This window comes from Vicia villosa, linkage group LG7 (assembly GCF_029867415.1).
Source record: "Vicia villosa cultivar HV-30 ecotype Madison, WI linkage group LG7, Vvil1.0, whole genome shotgun sequence".
NCBI classification, from domain to species: Eukaryota; Viridiplantae; Streptophyta; class Magnoliopsida; order Fabales; family Fabaceae; genus Vicia; species Vicia villosa.
The window spans coordinates 82,262,002-82,284,320 of record NC_081186.1 but is presented as its reverse complement, the minus strand read 5'-3'; the positions used below and the strand labels follow the sequence as shown (position 1 = coordinate 82,284,320).

The window sequence follows — 22,319 nt, the reverse complement described above, 5'->3', positions numbered from 1 at the left end:
CAAGAGGTCAAATGTATTCACGGAGATCCCCTAACATTAAAAATTAAAAGGAAACATTAACATAGTATATTATTAATTTAGTTATGAAGTATACATTACAAACCAAATTTTGAAGTCAGAGAAGATGAAATAAAAACTTATTTTAGAATATGATAGAAACAAAATTATAGATTTACCTCATAAACCTTGTTGTTTCCTAATTTCACCTTGGTTACAAATTTCCTATTTAAAGTTCCAGCTCCCACAATAATAGACCATGGTGAAAAATTTGATAATGAAGCAGGTTTTGGGCCATCGTTTCCTCCAGCAAATACAGTTAAAATTCCATGTGTCATTGCATGAAAGGATCCAAGCGACAATTCATCATTAAAAATCATAAATTGATTTTCTGTTTCTCCACCAATGGACACTGATATTATGTGAACTCCATCTGCTACCGCATCATGGAATGCATCGAGAATACTCGTTGAGTAGCACGTTGAAGTTCCACATACCTTATATATAGCAATACGGCTGATGGAACCGCACCTCTAGATGTTCCTTCTCCTAAGCCAAACACACTTGCATGTTCGATAGGATTTCCAGCTGCGGTAGATGCTACATGCGTTCCATGACCGTAAACGTCAATGGGAGAGAGCATTGCATTATCATTCAGAACACCATAATATCTAGCCCCAATTAACTTACTACAAAAAAAAATATATTATATGAACAATTGTTTGTGATATACTCTCTTATAAATCAAATATTTTAATGAGTTCCAAAATTACTTCTTACTTGTTGCAAGTGAAGTTATAGATTTGACAAACACCCTTCCATTTCTTTGGAGGTGGTCCGAAGCCTTTATCATTAAAACTCTCGGATCCTGGCCAAATTCCAGAATCTATTATTCCAATGATAACATCGGATTCATATGATTCTCTCTTCACATTCATTGGAAAACCGATAAAATCCCAGGATTTTGTTGTAAGGAGATGTCTCTTTTTATTGGGAAATACAGCCACAACTCCATCCAATCCTACAATATCAATTTTCGTAATTAAACATAAAATTATTAAGTATAATGAATAAATATAATTTAGTTTTCAATAGTTAAAAGTTAGTGTCTACACACCTTCCATTCTTTCTGCTTCTGCCTTGGTTAGTTTTGCAACAAACCCTCCAAAGCTAGATTTGTAATGATGTAGTAAAGCTTTTGGCTCTTGACTGTTAAAATTGAAAATAAATATAATGAGTAACAAACCAATTATTAATAATATAGTTTTATGACTAATTTCATATTTTGTTATGATCAAATAAAAGGGAGACCTAACAAAAAAAAATAGTAAAAGTTTAAAATAAATTATCAGAGACCTATCAAAGAAAATATTAAATTGCATGTAACTGTAACAAACAAATATATCATAAACTAAATGACTTTCTTAACATATGTCACTTTATTCTACTGTATTATAATTTTAGACCATTATTTTAAGAGAAAACCACTAATATACCACTTTAAATTTTGAGTTTGTTTAAAAAATTATATAGGAGAAAAATCAAAAAGGTTAAATGATATATTATGAAGGGCAACAAATTTAAATAAGGGATAAAAATGAAATTAAATAAATAATTTTTTTTTGAAAAGGCTAAATCATATATAATCAAGACCTTGCTTAAGAAATGCCAAGTCTAAAATGGTCCAAAGTGTCCAAAAAGTTACCGGCCATAGAGATAACAAAAGCAGAATTAAGATGCTAAACACCCCAAAATAAAAAAGGAAAACTGGAGCACTAAACCAGAACACAAAGCTAACAACCACCCAAACAAAACTCCCTAAATCAATTAATTCCTCATCTGGCAACTAATGAGCCTTTAAGACAGCAGCCAAAAAACACAAAGGAACTCCAATAAATGGAAAGAATTCTTGGAACTGCTAAACACCAACCAAACCAGCTGTAACTAAAACCGACAACCGACCGGTCGCACTTGAGTTGCACACTTAAAAACTCAAACCTAAATAGGTTTATGTGATGTTGGATGACTTAGAAAAATATTTTCTTCAACATCCTTACCCTATTTATTGTACTATTAAAATTTTAAAACTCTAATTTAAATATGCAACCTATCAGAAGCTTGGTGTAGCATGTTTTTGTAATGGACCAATGCCGAAACTTCATCTTTCATATATCCCGTATATACTATGTAAGTCTTATCAATGGGGGAAGAATATCATTGAATAATACGGTATTAGCTAATATACCGGTGTACTACTTGTCTTTCTTCAAAGTTCCAGAAAAAATAGTACATGAATTAACAAGAATCCAAAGAAATTTCTTATGGAATGGCTCGGAGGAGAAAGGAGGAATACCGCGGATAAAATGGAAGGACTTATGTAAACCAAAAATAGAAGGTGGGTTGGGAATAAAGGATATCGCAAACTTTAATATGGCATTGATGTGTAAATGGATTTGGCGTTGTTTGGCGGAGAAAGATTCAATCTGGCATAAGTTGGTGCAACAAAGATATGGATCCGTTATAAGAAGTTTAGTTTTTGATGAAGGGAGTAGGAATTCGGCGAAAGAATCCTTGTGGTGGATAGATCTATTAAAACTGAATATTGATAATGACTTGTTGGATGGTTCTGGTTTTATGAATTGGATAAATTGGAAACTCGGTAACAGGGACTGCGTCTCATTCTGGCTCCTTAGGTGGATTGAAAATGAGCCTTTATTTTTAGCATTTCCTAATGTTTTTGCTGCAGCAGAAAATAAAAAGGCTTCCGTGAAGGATTATGGTGCGTGGGTCGATTCCGAGTGGGTTTGGGATATAAAATCAGACTTGATGTTGAATCATGAGGTAGAGCAGAGTGAAGTTGCGAGTCTAGAAACAATTTTGCACGGTGTCAGCTTGTCTTGTGACTCACCAGATAAACCGATTTGGCCATGGGAAAGTTGTGGTGCTTTTTCTGTTAAATCCTGTTATGAGAAACTTATGTAGGGACATCCGGGCTCTTTGCTTGACGCCAAATGCAGGCAGAGTTTGAATGTAGTTTGGGAATCGAAAATTCCGTAGTCAAAATATTTGGGTGGAGGATGCTACAAAACAGATTAACTACCCGTCAATAATTGAATCGGAGGGAATCATTGAAGGTGAGGACAATTGTAGGTGTGTTTTATTTAATACAGCAATTGAAAGTAGCGAGCATTTATTCTTGGAATGCAATATGTCAAAACGCATATGGGCTGCGATTTGGTGTTGGTTAGGTGTTCAGTCTATTATCGACAACATAGGTGATAATTGTCGGAATAAAGTCTTAAATGCTTATAATGTTTTCAAGGGGAAGGTTGGTAAGGGTTGGGAAGGTTCGATTTGGTTGGCAACAGGTGGTGCTTATGGAATGCTAGGAACGGATTGTGTTCAACAACGAAGTCTTTGATATTGGTGAGATATAATATTCAAAATCAAGATGGTTTCGTGGTGGTGGTTGCAAATAGGTTCAAACCAGTTAAATTGCAATTTTTATGAATGGAGTAAAAGTCCACTAGACTTTATGTTAATAGTCAATTTTATTTAATGTAGGTTAAGATTATTTTCTTCTCCTTTGTATTTGGGTTAAGTACCCTTAGCACTCAAATTTTAAATATAAGTGTTGCTTATAAAAAAAAAAAACCTGTTTTCTACCTAAATGTTTTCCAATATCCAAACCCAAGATTTAAAAGTATTTTTCATTCTCTTCTATAACTCCAAAGATTTCCAAAAACCTTTGTCTTTCTAAATTTTCCCTTGAGAATACCATAAACCATATAAAATCTAAGATTGTCATAGTGTAAAACACTAAAGAGATACATATTTATAATAACAATTAATATCCAATAAACAAAGTCCAAAAACACAACCCTTAACAAATGGATCTATAGGCCGAACCGGGAAAAAAATACAAAACACGCAAATCAAGAAACTGTCAATTTTATCGAAAACCCAAAATCCGGGAATCGCCCAAACCGGACATTTTTGTTATTTTTAAGCTTCCTAATTTTTGACAATCTCAAAATATATTTTCTTTCTCTTCATCAATATCAAAAGAGATTTTAAGGCACACTTTAATACACTTTCTTATGTCCCATTTAGTTTTTATTTTCAATGTTAAAGGGAACTTTTGTCTTTAGATTATCATTTACAATAAATTTGTATATTACTTTGTGTAGGAGGTGCTTAAAGGATAATGAATGGATTAACCTTGTTTGATGAGCCAACAAGAATTAATCGAGAATATGTTAGTACTGTTGAAAGTCCTCAAACAGTGTAGCCCCAGCTGAATGTATATATTATATGGAATTTAACACAGATTAGTTCATGTAGAAACAAGAGACCAATAATATTAGGAATAAATCACCTTTCTCTTTTTATCTCTTTTAAAAAGGTAAAACAATAACCTTTTATCAACAAAAAGAGGTCATAAAACCAGCAAAAGAATAAATAAATATTCAAGTTCCTACTAAAGATAATCTTTAAGCTTACAACATTTTCTTCAAAAAAGGAGAAACTCATCCTCGGGACCATTACACACTTCTTTTTAAATTGCATCCATTTGATACACTTATTTTGAATATGGAAAGGTAAGTAAACTACAAAGTTACAACTTATAAATCTAATGGTCATGCGCAGAGTTAATAGCTTTGTAAATTCATTAATGAATCTGATTCCTAAGAATTGAGGCAATTCGTTGTACATGTTGTAGGTGATGATTGAGAAAAGTCAAAAGGAGGAGAAAAATTATGCATCAAACTAGATAGTTCTTCAAATACTACATTGCACAAACCTACTAATGATTTTCTGGAAACAAAACGAGGAATTCAGGAAACAAAACAAGGAATGCAACAAAAGCTTGCTATTTAATTTAGGTTGAAAGGTAGAGTTTTAATTCAGTTTAATGTATAAATTCTGTTACATTTGAATGGATGATATATGAACATGAACTAGATTTCATCATTTATAGTTATATAATTTTGAGTTTTAAGTATATATTAATAATTTTATTCATGTTTGATGTACGAATATTGCTTTTCTAAAGAGATAATGTTTTGAATGATAATAATTCTATGCAACTATTTATTTATTAGAATGTTTTTATCAAAAATAGAAGTAACAAATTATATAAAAAATTAAACACGAGTTTTTTTCTTTAAAAATTAATATTATTACTTAAAATATCATTAAGAATCAGTAACTATTGACAAATCGTCACAACTCAGAGTTAGTGACAATAAAAAAAAATCGCCGCAGAATAGCTTTTATTCTTTGTGATGGAAAGATATTCTATTTTTGCAAAATTCTTATTATGATGATTTTTTGTTGAAAAGTGTAGGTTCGATATCGGTAATGGTTACAACACATCTTTTTGGCATTCTTGTAGGAAAGAGGAGAGGAGTCTCAAGGAGCTATTTCCGGTGGCTTTTTCTTCTACAAAGTTAAAATGCGTATCCGTGGCTAGTATGGGAAGATGGAGGGGTGATGTGTGGGAGTGGGGGGACCTCGGCATCCCGTATTCTTTGGAGACCGAGGCTGCAGACTTAGATAGGCAGCAGCTCCGTAGCATGCTGGGAAGCGTGTGCTTGCGGCCGGATGTGAGGGATGGAGTGCGGTGGCTCGCGGAATCGGACGGTATATTCTCGGTTCGTACTTGTTAAAATCTTTTTAGTTTTTTTCACTTACCAAGAGGGCCTTTGAATAAGTACGATAGAGTTTATTCTATGATTTGGAAAGTGGTGGTTCCGTTAAAATTAAAGGCTTTTGGTTGGCGGTGTTTGATAGATAGATTACCCACTAGGGATCTTTTGTTATCTAGAGGTATTATTATTCCCTCTTTAGATTCTTGTTGTTTGTGTGGTTTGAAGAGGGAATCCATGAATCACTTGTTGTTTAAATGTTCGGTGTCTTCGGTGATTTGGAACAAGATAGCTTGTTGGGTGGGTTTGGTAGATTACAAGTTTGAAGATATTGGGAATTGTTTTTTGGTTAGGCATAATTTTTGCAAAAAGCACAATGTTAGAGCCGGTACGGAAGGATAGTTGTGGTTGTCGGCTTGTTGGTCTATTTGGAAGTTTAGGAATGAGATCATTTTTCGAAATGATAGTTGGGGTGTTTCAGACATTGTTTGGAGTGTTAAGGAGCTCTGGTGGAGATGGTCCTTCATCGGGAAAATTACCCGCACAAAATTATAATTTCTTTGAGTTTACAAATGACCCTTTTTTGTATTATTCTTAGATTATATTTGGCTTGTAAATTTTTTCCGGGGCTTTTGTTTGTTTCGTCCCGCTCTTTGTAATCTCTTCGATAGAACTATTGGTTCTTTATAATGAAAGCTTGATTAAAAAAAAATAATATCGCCGCAAACCCTTTTTCTTGTAGTATATACATTTTACTCATGTGAAGAGAAGTATAACCATGCAACATTTTATCTATTTGCTTTTTCTTTTACCATCTCACTAAGAGATGTGTTTTTATTATTAAAAAAAGAGAAAATATGAATCTATTATAATTGAGAAGTGGTAAAAGTTCATGGATAGCAAAAATATTTTATCTCCTTTCTTAATTAAATCACCAAAAATATTTGAAGTCTAACTAGGTGATTAGGACATTATTCAATTGATTAGAAGACTTGTAACTGTCGGTAAAGTTCTTAAAGAATTTTGTCACAATTGTCTATCAACACTGATCAACAAAAACTTTAAAATTTAATAAATGTCTGTTGGAGGATTTAAGAGGGGTTTCTTAAAATTTTAACCCTCTTAGCATATTTAAAATATATTAGTCAACCGCTTGGGCTTAGGCCCTCCCCTTAATCAAAAAAAATATATATATTAGTCAACGTCTCGATTATTTTTTAATAACAAATAAATGATAGGCAACAAAAAACCCCAAAAGAATACATAAAGATCCTAAATATGCACAAGACGCACAATACCAATAAAATACACAAAAGTTCGAGAAAAAAAAAAGTAAAAAACATGCTAAAAAAAATTTAGATCTCACCCCAAGAAACACCATCAGTAGAAAAGAATCCACTTAAAACGCCACAATAACTCCCCACCACAATGTCAAAAACTGTCAACCTTCTATTAGCTTAAGTAAATAATAGAGTTCTTAAAGAAAACACATGAATTAATCACATACGTATCTAAATTTCATTTTCAACGTGTCGATTGTTTTACACATAGACAACTTTATCACAGTTAATAATTAAATTATAAATACATTACGTGGTTTTAATTATTTATACAGAAGAAAAAATAAAAATAAGAAGGACGATTAAGATAAAATAATTTAATTTATAATTTTTTAAAAATTAGAATAAAGTAAATTTGAGTGGAAGAGCTCAAGGACAAATGTGGTTTTAAATTTTTTGTTGCAAGAACTCAAATATCTATTTAATTATTTTTAGAGACGCTCAACTATGTAAAAAATGGAGCATAATGTGTCTTTATCATATTTAAAAAAAAAAAGTAAGTAACATTTAAAATAGGATGAAAGAACTAAAACTGTGTATATCATCTCAAAGGAGCCCGCTGTTAAAACAATTACATATTAGCACATTTCTTTTAATAAAAATTGGAAATTATACCAAAATTGTTTAAAACAATAGCATGACTATTTTTTTAATGAATAAAATATAAAAATTAAAACTTTAATTTAATATAAATTTATCTAAATATTACTTAATAACAAGAATTGGATTGATTTTTCTAGAATTAATGAAAAAAAGAAGCAAAACTCACCTTAATTTATTTACATATGGATCATTATTCGACATGTATGGTACATCATCACCACTTATTAATATTAATTTTCAATTAAGTAGTACAATATACAACATTATTCTTGATCATTAGGCTCATACATTTACAGCTTTTAATAAAATTAATATTCGACAAGTTTGCTCTTTTATTTACTTCTTCAGATAAAATTATTATTAATATTCCACAAGTTTTCACTTTTATTTGCTTCTTCAAATAAAATCATATTTTAAACATGTTGATACTCCATAGCCACATTTGCCAAACTTGGTTGATTCCTAATTTCACTTTGGTTACAAATTTCCTATTTATCGTTCCAGCACCCACAATAATAGACCATGGTGAAAAATTAACCAAGGAAGCAGGAGTTAGACCAAAATTTCCTCCAGCAAATATCGTTAAAATTCCATGTGTCATTGCATAAAAAGATCTAGCCGAAAATTCATTGTTAAAAATTTTATTTTTGTTTTCCATTTCTCCTCCAATTGACACTGATATTATGTCAACTCCATCGCATCAATGAAAGCATCAAGAGTGTTGCACAAAGAAGTTCCACACATCTTATATATTGCAATTCGGGCTGATGGAACTCTGCAATGTTCCATCTCCTAAGCCGCAATAGATCACTCTAATGATAACATCAGATTCTTAGAAGTCCCTTTGTAATAATGGTGTATAGACTTTATTTTTTTGATAAAATTGAAAATAAAAATAATGTGTAACCAGTCTATTTTTTCTGACTCGTTTCATATCTAATTATGGAAGATAAATGAGACATAACGAAAAGCAAATGAGATTTGTAAATTAACAAATACATAACGTGTTTATTATAGATTAATGTTTAAGGAATGAAATTGTCAAAAACTTAACGTTACAGGGAAATAAGGAACGTTCCCTTTTTTTCTAAATTTTTTTATCATAGTAATAATTTGCAAATTATTATACTAATTATATAATTTTAAAATTTTAATGACAAAAAAATAATAAATAAAATCAAAAGTATGACTCACCTCATTTAATCAAGGAAATCATAGTAGTTTGAAAAGGAAAAAAAGCATCTCTCTCAATGAAGCTGCAGAAGTTAGAACAAGACTTAATTAAAAGTGATGAAGATCTAAACAACCTTAAATTGTAGTGAAGATTTAAATAAAACATACCATAATTTGTATAAGACAAAGTAGCTTGGATCATTGAGAGGAATAGAACTATTACCACTTTAAGTTTCTGCAAAAAAAATAAATTGGATGAATCTAGAGAGAGAAAGAAGAGAGTGATATTTGAGTAAGTTGGAATTGAGTGATTCTAAGAAGAGAGCACCGGGTTTTTATTGAATCATAACATGAAAATGCCACTAAATTTTGAATGAAGTTACTAAAGTGCCATTGGTCATGATAGTGAGTTCCACTTCACAACATATCACACTTTTGACCATCTTCCATCATTCTTCCACTCCCATGACACATTTACAACTGTAAATTTATCTTTTGATTTATCATGATAACGACAACTAATGTTTATGAAAGGCACACAACATTGAAATCCACAATTAAAAAAATTTGAATTAGGTGTGATAAAATGGGAGAAAAAGAAACAGAATATGGATATTAAAAGGAAATAGGAAAGAAATAAGCACTAATATCAAATAATTGATCGAGGTAAAATGAAAAATCTTTGCAAGAGCAGTAAATCATAAGAATGGCCGGTGAAACACCATAAATCAAATAAGTTAACTAGATTTAACATGTACGAGAAAATAATATTGATGTGTACTTGTCAATATCAAAAAAAAAATTCTTAAATCAAAATAATAATTTTTTATATTTTTAAACGATATAAGTTTGAAAATTATAAAGTCAAGTTATTTTGTCACTCTCAACTCAAACGTTATCTATTATGCTAAGGATATTACCAATTCCAATCAATTTAAGCCGTCTAAAGATAAGGGAATAATTTTTTTATTATAAAGTTAAAGTTAAAGAAAGATACTCTTTCTCTTTTAATAAAGATTTTAACCTCAACTGTTGGTTCATAGCTAAAGCTATCTAAACGATGGAGTGTACAAACATCTTAGATGCACTATACAAGTTGAAAAGAGTTGTAAGCAATAATGCAAATCATATAATCTATTTTGTTCCATAAGCTTGACCAACTTTTATTTTAATGTAGTAATCTCAATAGCAATAGCGATATTACTATTATAGTACAATTGTAAGCAAGAGTGGTCTCATAAAAATCATATAATCTATTTTTTATCTCTTATCTTTTTTATAAAAATATTATATTAAAATATATATTTAATACCTTAATTTTGTAATACATCTGTAAATATCTGTTTTTTGTCCCTTTCTTTAACTATCTATTTAATGTGCATTAAAATACTAATGTGAAAAAAAAACATAAATTAGTTATAAATCACTGAATTATAAGTCTTTCAGTTACTCTGGATTAATTAAAAAATAATTTAATTAAAAGTATCATGTTATTGAAAAAATTTATTAAAAATAATCAAGCAGTTTCTATATATTATTACTATATCCATTTAATACATATAAATTTATCCATGTAAGATTTTTTTCCATAATCTTTAATATATGATAAATATCTAAAATAAATTCTATAAATAGTCACTATTTACAATACTAATATATTATTTTTATTTTATTTTTTATAGGAATTATTATTTTCATTATTATTATTGTTATACAAACATTTAAAATTGATGTTAATAATAAGTTTTTTGCTTTATTACACAATTTACTATTTTTTTTCCATTCTTTAACTGTTTTATCACTCAGTACAAATAATACTCATTAATGACACTTTTTATTACTAAAATTATGAGTTACAATTTTTAATAAGAGTTATTGCCGTATTAATAATTAAGATCAAATATATAAATATATAATTGGTGCATGAATTTTACATATTTTTTTGTAGTATACAATTTGGTTGTAGGTCATCATCTTTGTCTTGCCTCCTAACACCTCTTTTATATATATATATATATATATATATATATATATATATATATATATATATATATATATATATATATATATATATATTAAAAGCAAATAGATTAATAAAGGAAATCGCACTAGGGGTGCAACCCTTACACCGAATTACAAGGTGTGGAAACAATCCATGGGATACTTGTACCACTCATAAAAAGTGGGCAAGGAAATAGATCCCCTTATTCTACCCAACCAACTCCAAGAGAGAAACATTACATTATAAACCATAACCTCAAAACTAAAGAGAACGTGCTCAAAGATCATAGAGTTAAGCATACGCCATATACTCCAAATCAAAGATAACCAAATGAATTGAATCTTTGTTCTAACCTTAATACTTTTAACCTTCACATGAACTTGTTGGAAGTCTTTAAAGTCTTCCAAAGAAAAAGGGACTTTGTCACCAATCCAACCATATATCCACTCCCACACTTTCTTAGAGGCTTCGCAATCGAAAAAGAGATGATTTAAGGACTCCGGTTGGTCATCACAGAACACACATCTCGGGCTGCTTATATTACCGATTCCTCTTGCAATAAGAGAATCAATTGTTGGGAGCCGAGATACGAAAAACCTCCACGCAAAGATGGCAATCCTAGACGGAAGATCCAAACACCAAAGATAATTCATATTGCTCACCGTTAGTGGCTGCCAAGCATGAGTCTTTTTACGGGAACTCCACGAAGAAACACTTGCCACCGAGAAAATCCCATTAGAACTAGGATTCAAACCGAAGCTATCCCCTACGCCCTCCCGCTGCTGCACCGATTCCAGAAGGACCAAGCACCTGTTCCACTGGTCCACCAAAACCGTGCAAGCCGAAACCGCAGCCGCAACTTCTTCACTACCCAAGCAGACCGGCAGCTGCTAGCGCCCTCCCTGCACAGTCCTGCAAAAAACACTTGAAACGGAACAATATTTGTTGACAGAGACTGCGTACAGCCCCGGAAACGCAATGCACAGCGGCTTGTCTCCACACCAATTGCTAATCCAAAACAGAATATTATCACCATTGGTAAAAAAATATCTAACGTTGCTCTTGAACCCTTCTGAACCATCCTCCGAAAGAACTTCATTAGCGATTACGTCCCTCCACCATAATGACTCTTTTGAATTGATTCCAACTGAAACTTTCCCTTGCACTTTTAGCTTCGGATCCACGTATCTAACCTTCAGAAACCAACTCCAAATAGCTTTATCCTCCGTTAGAATTCTCCATTTCCACTTGAGAAGAAGAACCCGGTTAATATCTCCGACGTCCCTAATTCCCAAGCCACCTTTATCTTTACTTTTGCAAACCGTTTTCCAATCGACCCAATGAATACATCTCTTGTTCTTACACCCTCCCCACAGGAAATTACTAGCTATACCTCTTATCTCTTTAACAACCACTACAAGAAAAATACAATTTTGCGACACTCGGTTTACGACAGTTATAGAAAAATTGTCCCTAAAATATACTTGCGACAGTTCCTACGACCGTTTAGTGCAACTGTCGCGACTCGTTATGATGATTTATAAAAATAAACACTAAACAAATTTAAGATCCTTCAACAAAGGCATTATATCAATGGGTCAGCGACAACTTTTAGAACTGTCTCTAGGCATGGCAACGGGGCGGGTCGGGGACGGTTTTTACCTCCCCCAAACCCAAACCCGAATCCTCAATCAATCCCCGTTACCCGCCCCAAACCCAAACGGGGATGGAGAATTAAAACCCAAACCCGTCCTTAACGGGTTCGGGTTGGGTTCGGGTATCCCCGCCCCGCCACCATGTATTTCGTAAAATTAATTTTTTTATTAAAAATATTTATTTTTTCAAAAATCAAATTACATTATAAATAACAAAATAAAACAATCTCAAAAAATTTCACACATATATTTCAAATATTCAAAATAATAAATACAAATCAAATAATTAAAATATTAGCCACATATTTAATAATATAAATTATGAAATATAAATAATAATGTACATATTGAAATAAACGGGCGGGTTCGGGGACGGGTTCGGGGTGGATACTAGTGTCCCCATTACCCGACCCATCCCCATGTTTTCTAATCGGGGAAAACCCAAACCCGAACCCAAACCCAGTCAAAGCGGGTTTTCCCCGTCAACTTCGGGGCGGGTTCGGGTGGGTACCCGTGGGTCTGGGTTTTATTGCCATGTCTAACTGTCTCCACGTGTTTCTATTCAACTACACCTCAAACTCCAACTAGCGCCTATTTTTTCTATTCATCCCTCTAATTTTCCTTCACCCACTTTCTCTATCCTTCACATTTGAATTTGGCTTTCATATTTTTGCGCTACACGTTCCCCTAAGAAACCCTATCCTTTCCCCCAAATCACAATCCCTCAATCTCACTATCTGAAATCAATTTCTGTAAGTAATATCTCTATCTTCCCCAAATTTCATTGTGTCAAGTCTTTCAATCTCTCTCTTTCTCTCTTCAACAAACAATGGCAAACACTAGGCTTCGATTTCACGTAAAAAGATCTGTCACTTTTGGTTTTCACCAGGTTTGTCGATTTTCTTCAATTTCGATTTTGATTCTGAACTTTTTTTAATTCTTTTGACCTAAAAACTTAGTTTTTGATTCCTAAGGTTTGATGATAATGATAAAAAGGTATAGAGTCTACATCTGTCAAAGATAACCCTGCATATAGGAATGATCTTCTAGATTTTGAGTCTGTGTTATATATGAGTAGCTTGATTTCTTCTACTGATGCAAATTGCATTTGTGCTATTAAATTCTTACTTCGGATATTATCTTCAGAGACTCTATTGTTCGGCTATGGCATCTCAAAGTCGAAGCGGCGGTGTTTCTCTACCTAACAGACCAAACAATTCCCAAGACTCCATCATCACCTAGATATCGCGCTCCCCCATCGCCTCCTGGAGCAAACAAGCCTACACTGACACCTCAATCATCCCTAACAAACTCCTCAAAAGCACCGATCACTTGGATCACTAGAACCACCTTCCTTGTGCTCTTCGTTCCTTTTATCAACGAAAAGAATTGTGAGCAGCAGCTCAACGATCTTGAAGTCCAGCAGGCCAGTATCCCTGGTACTCCTCCTAAATGATTGTCATCACGTCTATGAAAATTAGGTCTTGGTATGCAGAGATATCGATTGTTTATTGATTAAGAATTTTGATCTCTTTTTAGGGTTTCTAATTGCAATAATTGTATGATTTGCACGTTTTTAGGAATTTCACAGTAATTACAAGTTTTGTGTATTCTTACGCAGTGATACTATTATCTTAGTTTCAGTGTGGAATTCTTGGTTACTTGATTTGATAAATAAAATATGCATAGGAATGAAATTCTATTATTCTAGAGACACCATTTCAAGATAGTTTGCTGAAGCATGTTGCTAAAGAGAGACACAATTTAATTAGCATATTTATAATTTATATTTAGTTGGCCTTGTTTTAGAAGCTATATATTTGAATGTTGCTTAAGAAGTTATGAGAGTTGGTTGCATCATAGGTGATAGAATTAGTGGGTTTGTCATGGAGTTTTTGAGTCTTGGTAAGTTAAATCTTATTTTACAGGTGATAGAAGATGCATTCTAAGTTTTATTATATGAAACATAAGCATCTCCTGCGAATTGTTAGTTAAATGGCTTTACAAGAGATTCTTGTTCGTACAGTAGGGGAAGATGTCATTATGAATTCCAGTAATGTTGTTGATTTTGTTGATCATGGAACTAAGGTAATTATAGAAACTTTTAAATTGAAGATACTCCTCACATTCTATTATAGGTATTATTTTGAAGACTAATATGACTAGACATTATTTGGCTTATCAATCGTGTCACGTCACATTCATCAATTATGTTGTAGGTTTCAGTGGTGCTGGAGAATTGTCAAAAATATGATTGAGATCTCTTGGTTGGACATGGAGTTTTTGAGTCTTGGTAAGTTAAATCTTATTTTACAGGTGATAGAAGATGCATTCTAAGTTTTATTATATGAAACATAAGCATCTCCTGCGAATTGTTAGTTAAATGGCTTTACAAGAGATTCTTGTTCGTACAGTAGGGGAAGATGTCATTATGAATTCCAGTAATGTTGTTGATTTTGTTGATCATGGAACTAAGGTAATTATAGAAACTTTTAAATTGAAGATACTCCTCACATTCTATTATAGGTATTATTTTGAAGACTAATATGACTAGACATTATTTGGCTTATCAATCGTGTCACGTCACATTCATCAATTATGTTGTAGGTTGCTGGAGAATTGAAAAATATGATTGAGATCTCTTGGTTGTTGATCAGATGGTATTATTTTGATTTTATTTGGCTTATCAATCGGTCCTAGGTCCTATAAAAATTCTCTCTTTAATTATGAGTTTTTGGTTTAGTATTGTGTTAATTGTATTATTTTGTGAATAGGTGAGGACAAAGTTATTCGGGGCAACAGAAGTTACATACTCTGGCTACACTTGTTATACTGGTATAGCATATTTCATGCCTCTTGACATTGAATCTGTTGGGTAAGTTTTCCATTTTTCTAACTTAAAATGGCAATTTAACTATACTTGCTAGCCTTCATTTTTTGTTTATGTGAAAAAGCATATATACCATGTTGAGAAGCTCACTTGAACTTCTATGGTGAAAGATACCGAGTCTTCTTAGGACACAAACAATATATTGTATCATCCGATGTCGGTGCTGGAAAGATGCAATGATACGCATGGCGGTCATCGATGGTCTTCAAGCAACCAAATTGATTTGATATACAAGAAGGAACTCTTCCAAGAGAAACTCTAATGCAGCCCTTAGATACTATTGTATTTAGATGGATAAAAATGCAATGGTTAATCTCATGTAACTTTTATATATATATATATATATATATATATATATATATATATATATATATATATATATATATATATATATATATATATATATATATATATAGTAATATCTTTAATTCTATATTAGACATTGGTAGTGGTGCGTACTAGGCTATCTTAATCTTAATCTTAATATATATAAATGGATGGTTGTCATGATGGCAACCCTAGCCACATGTCACCATGATAATCATTCTTAGCAAAAATCCTAATGGGTTATTTACTAATTTGACCATACACCTAATGTATTATTTACTAATTTAACCCTACATTAAAAATAAATAATAATATAATATTTCAGCACTACTTTTAATGATAATCATATAAATAATAATATATAATAATATAATATATAATAATACTATCCATATAATAATATTAGAAATAATTTTATTTATAAATATTATAATTTTTTGTATATTATACAATAGCCAAAAATAAAAAATATAAATATATTTTTAATAAATATATAATAATATCATAACAATCAATATAATAGTAATAATATTAATAAAATAATAAAAATAATAAACCATCAATAATAATAGTTATAATAATAATAGAGAAAAAGGGATATGCACCGACCGTGTAAAATAGTTTTACACTGTCAACCAATCACAACCATATATCTAATTAAAACACAATTTTAATTAAAAAAAATTAATATGACATGACAAGTGTAAAAATTTTGATTGGATGAATGTGTAAAGTTAGTTTACACTGTAATTAAAAAGGAAGACTTTGATGTAATTAATTAATTATTTTTTATTAAAACATAATTTTAATTAAAAAAAATAATATGACATGACAAGTGTAAAAATTTTGATTGGATGAATGTGTAAAGTTAGTTTACACTGTAATTAAAAAGGAAGACTTTGATGTAATTAATTAATTAATTTTTATTACAAATTTTTTAATTTTATTTACATTGTTATTATATTATTTTATTCTTAATATCTACCAACAATATTTGTTTTGGTTACTATGAATGAAGTTTCTAATAATCATTTTACAAATAATTTTAAAAAATGAAGCAATTTAAAATTGAGGAGGGATATTCTTACTCCAAGAGTAGGTTATCAAGACTTACTCCTCATCATGACCATTGATTCTTCTCAATCTAATAGTTAAATTTTTCTTTAAAATTTATATAAAGTAATATATAATAATTTTATTCTTAATCTATTTTTTTGTAGTAAATTGTATTTTAGTAGTAATTATTAATTTATATAATTTTTTGTTTTTATATTTTAATGTTATCATAATTATGTTGTGTATCAGTTACGATTTATTTTAAGTACAACTATCCGTTACAAATTTCTAATTATTGTAAAAGTTAATGCTTATAAGAGAAAGAGTTTAATGAAACGGTTAATTCAATAAAAATTTAAATTATAAATCCAGTCACACAAATATATAAATTAAATTTAATAGTTTGTGTTATCTTTATAAATTCAATCAAAATGTATGTGATGTTTTATTTTCTTCCATAATATCATTTTATTATTTTAAACGGTCAATTTGTCTCACTTTTTATCTTAAATAGATAAACTCCTCTTGCTATCTTCATGACACGTATATTTTAGAATTAGAACATACATAAAATGGAAAAGCATGAGATGAATGGGCAAACAATTCAACACCCATTAAAAAACAAAATTGTTTTTTCTATCTTTATCTAATCATGAAAGGTTTCATTTTTTTACAACAATTCAAATCAATTTCATATCCATATTTTTCTCTATAAATTTTAATTTTATCGTTTTGATCATATTCCAATTAATTTTATAAATATTAATTTGATCATGTTTAAATTCATTTCATACTTATATTCATATTGTCTAATATAATTTCTAATTGTTATTTTGCAGCTTTTGCAATTTGAATAAAAGTCCGATAGGCTTCAATTTCTACAAAGAACAATCTTAGAATGAAGATCAAAATATAACTCTCTTACTCATACAATCATTTGGAGCATCGCAATTTTAGAAACTGAGTTCAAATGTTTCTTTTATTAATTTTTATTTATTTTTGTGGATTTAATTTCCTTCCTCTTTCTTCACAAGTCTAAAATAACTATGTTTTCTTTGTGATAAATTTTTATTTCTTTCTTTAATATAAATTATAATTATTATTTTAATCGTATTTTATACTCATAATTATTTAGATATAGATTGTTTATTGTCTTTGTAATAAAGATTCACATAAATTTACATGTCTAACAATTTTTATAGTTTATGGTCTCTACGAATAACAATCTTAGAATGAAGATAGAAATATTTACTGTCAGTGCTTTCGTCTAGATTTAACCATACCAATTAAATTATTTTTATTAATTAATTTTCTTCTTTCATTTATGATTTCTTTGGAATATAACCATATAAATAATATTTAATTTTCATTTAATTGTTATGAACATACTTTTTTTTTAAAAAAAACTTCTATAAATTGACTTATTATTCTATATTTTATTCTGCTGCATAAAAAAAACTACAATTGAGAGTTATAGTGACAAAAATAAATGATATAACCGCGCATCGCGCGGGTCACAATCTAGTTGTAAGAAATCCATTCTCTCTATGTTTGAATAAAAGCACACTTAGAAGAAACATAATTCTTGCTTGGGGATTAAAAAAATATCTTACTTCTAGTTTTATATTGTGTATTGGTTATTAGGAGTGAATTAGTATAATGAAAGTCTCGCTTTTGATGGTATCTCACCATTGTATTTTTTTTTAAAGAATTAATATATTTAGAGGGGGTTATTAACCTCCGTAACTTGTTCTAAAACCTCCGCAAATTCAAAAGTTATTTTAAAATATACATCAGATTTGACGATAATTACAACCGTCGCAATAGGTCATTTACAACAGTTGACTACCTGTCGTAATTTAGAGTTGGAGTGGCGGTTCTAGCAACCGTCGCGAAACCCCCTGCCGACACACATTTCTACGACGGTTACCAAACCGTCGTGCCTTGGAAATTGTGGCGGTTAAAATCGCCGTAACTTCCCAAAATCAACTGTCGCAATTTGCCAATTTTCTTGTAGTGAACCTTCTTCGGCGCTTTATAGAAAGAGAACATAAACGAAGGAATAGCATTAATCACCGCATTGATGAGCGTCACCCTACCTCCAATAGATATAGATTTACCCTTCCATGACGAAAGTCTATTTTTTATGTTTTGAATAGGTTTCAACCAAGCTTTCCTCCTTCTATGGTTTCCCCCCACCGAAATTCCTAGAAAGGTAAAAGGAACATCACCTCTTTTGCATCCAAGGAAGTAGGTTGCCGAATTCATAAAATTTATTCTCAATCCCGACACCAATTCAAACCCTCTCAAAACAACCTTCAAACTCCAAAGGTTATCGATAGTCGGTTCACCAAGAAGAATAGTGTCGTCCGCGAATTAAAGGATGTCCACCACCCCTCCTTCTCCATACTTGAAAGGTTTGAAAGGAAATATATATATATATATATATATATATATATATATATATATATATATATATATATGTATATATATATATATATATATATATATGGTATATATATATATATATATATATATATATATATATATATATATATATATATATATATATATATATATATATATATATATATATATATATGAGCATATCAAGTGAGAGCATTTTATAATGAGAGATGAGAGGAATAAATATCAACCATTAGATTCATCAAGAGAGAAAATGTTAGTAATTTAATGTGGCTATTAAATTCTCTCTTTTGATGAATCCAATGATTGATATTTATTCCTCTCATCTCTCATTATAAAATGCTCTCACTTGATATGCTCCCATATATATATATATATATATATATATATATATATATATATATATATATATATATATATATATATATATATATATATATATATATATATATATATATATATATATATATATATATATATATATATATATATATATATATGGGAGCGTATCCGGTGAGAACTGATAACTATTATGAGAAATGAGAACTATCAATATTAATCGTCAGATTTAATTGACGTCTAAGATTTAAAAATTTCACATCAAGACAACATATTGGATTATTTTCTATTAAGCTTAATATTTAAATATTCTATTAAGAGTAATTCTTACCATAAATATTTTTTATTTAATCATTATTAAAATATTTTTTGTTAACATACTTAATATTTAGTTAGAATATTATATCTAAAAAATATAACTTAAACATATTCGGTATCTTTTTTTAAATTTTAAATATTTTTCAATATTAAAAGATGAATTCAAAAAATTAAAAATCAGAAAATAGTATTATTATTTTTTAAAAGGTCAATATTATATTAATTTAAAATAGTTAGTAGCATAAATTATTTACTAGTAAAAACATATATTTTTAAAAAACTTATAGCATTTGATTTTATTTAAACATTTTAACTCTGAGAAAATTAATTTAAAAAAAATAAATTATTTTCTCGTTGTATTTTGAATTTTATATATCAAAGTATATATTTCCACAATTTATTTTGTTGAATAAATTTTTCTAAAATTACTTTTGAAATCAAACAACACTTTCAATATTTTAATAACAAATTAATCATCACAATTATTAACCTATTTACTTATCTTCCTAATATTAAAAATAAAAACAAAACAAAATTTTTTCTACTATTATCCTGATTTTTTATTTCTGAATTTTTCTTTTAGTATGAAAAATATCTAAAATTTAAAAAAATTTAATTTTAAATAAAAAAATTGAATACATTTGAGTTGTATTTTGTACTTATAATATTCTAACGAAATATTAAATATTAAGTATGTTTATAAAATGTATTTTAATAATAATTTAATCAAAAAATAAAAATATTTATAGTAAGAATTTCTTTTTATAGAATATTTAAATGTTAAGCATAATAGAAATTATTCAGTAAGTTGTTCTTGATATGGAAGTTTTAAATCTTAGGTGTCAATTAAATCAGACGATTGATACTGAAAGTTTTCGTTACTCACAATAGATATCAGTTCTCATAGGATACACTCATATATATATATATATATATATATATATATATATATATATATATATATATATATATATATATATAAATATATATATATATACTCAAGTGAGAACACTGGTTATTATTAGAAACGACAACAATGAATCACGACCATTAAATTTTGATTTTGTTGATTTTAATGCCCTAGATTGGTTTCTCTTTCTATGATCCTTAATATTTATTTTAAATCAACATAGAAAGAGAAATCAATCCAGTTCATTAAAATCAACAAAATCAAAATTTAATGAGAACACTTGGTTATTATGAGAAATGAGAACAATGAATCACGACTCACTTATAATACAAACATCATGTTAGAAAGAGGTTCTCTCCCTTCTCTCTAACTTCTTCGTTCTTTTGCGTTAGCTTGTATGGCTACCATGGGTGAAGGTGGTAAAGGTGTTTGGAGAAAGGTAGATTATAGCAGGAAGTCGCAACCTAAGTGGGAAGTTTGAGGTGAGGGAGGGTGTCGCTGTCTCGTCTTTCTTTGTGTCTGAGTTCGGAGCAAGATGGAGAGCGAATGACTTGTATTACTAGTTCAAAGAACATGGAGACATTGTGGAGTTCGTGATACCTCCTAAGACAGATAAGTATGGTAGAGGTATGGTTTTGTGCGATTTTCTAATGTGCCGGATGAGAAATCTCTAGAAGTCAAGTTGGACAACATTTTTCTTGATGGTCGGAAACTACACGTTAACCTGCCGAGATTTGTCAGACCTAACCCTAAGAAGTTGGGTCCTGATCCGAAGTTTTGTGGGGCATCTAAGGGTGTTTCGGAGGGAGCAAAGAAGAACCCATGGGGTGGTAATATGGCGGACGGTGGTAGGAAGTATAGATCATTCGCCAATGTTCTTCAAAACAAATCTCCTAGTAGAACAACCATAGAAGTACCTAAGACTTTGTTCTTCTCTTATTGTTTGGAAGTTGTCGGTCACTATAGAAAGGCATATACAGGTGTTATCTGGAATCCGGGTGCGGAGGTTGATCTTAATAAGTCCTTCTTGGAAGAAGGTATTTTCTCTATCAGAGTAACTACCTTGGGTCCTAATATGTGTCTGTTAGAGGACTTGATAGAGGGTGAGATTGTCCGGTTCATTGAGGAGAGGAAAGATTGGTGGGAGGCATGGTTCAGCGCCATTAAACAGTGGAATCTGTTAGACGTTGACAAGGAGAGAGTAGCGTGGATCAAAATTATTGGTGTCCCCTGTCATGTATGGGAGGAGAGTTTCTTCAAGATGTTAGCAGAGTTAGTTGGGAGTTTTCTCAAGTGTGATGAAGGCACGAATCTTAAGTCCAGAATGGATGTCGCCCGCATCTGTATTAGGACCTGTTGCCTTGGTATGGTGGAAGAGCGTGTGAATGTGAAGATAGATGATAAGGTTTTTCCAATCTCCATTATGGAAGAATGTGATTTATCGTGCTTCAAGAAGTTATTTTCAAGGGAAAGGGATGATTTCGTGTCTGTTTGTTCTTCCCAGTCGGAGGAGGATACAGATGTGGCGGAGGAGGGCGGTGAGGAGTACGAGGAGGAGAACGAACTGAAAATAGATGGAAGCGGTGATGGGATGTGTGAGGCTATTGCTTCTGCTGCTGAGAGGTTGACAG

At 30.4% G+C, this 22,319-nt stretch overlaps 1 pseudogene; it reads right to left on the bottom strand.

Moving 5' to 3' along the window:
- Positions 1 to 9,430, bottom strand: part of LOC131620972 (cucumisin-like) — a 60,861-nt pseudogene extending 51,431 nt beyond the window's left edge.
- Positions 9,431 to 22,319: the final 12,889 nt, after the last annotated feature.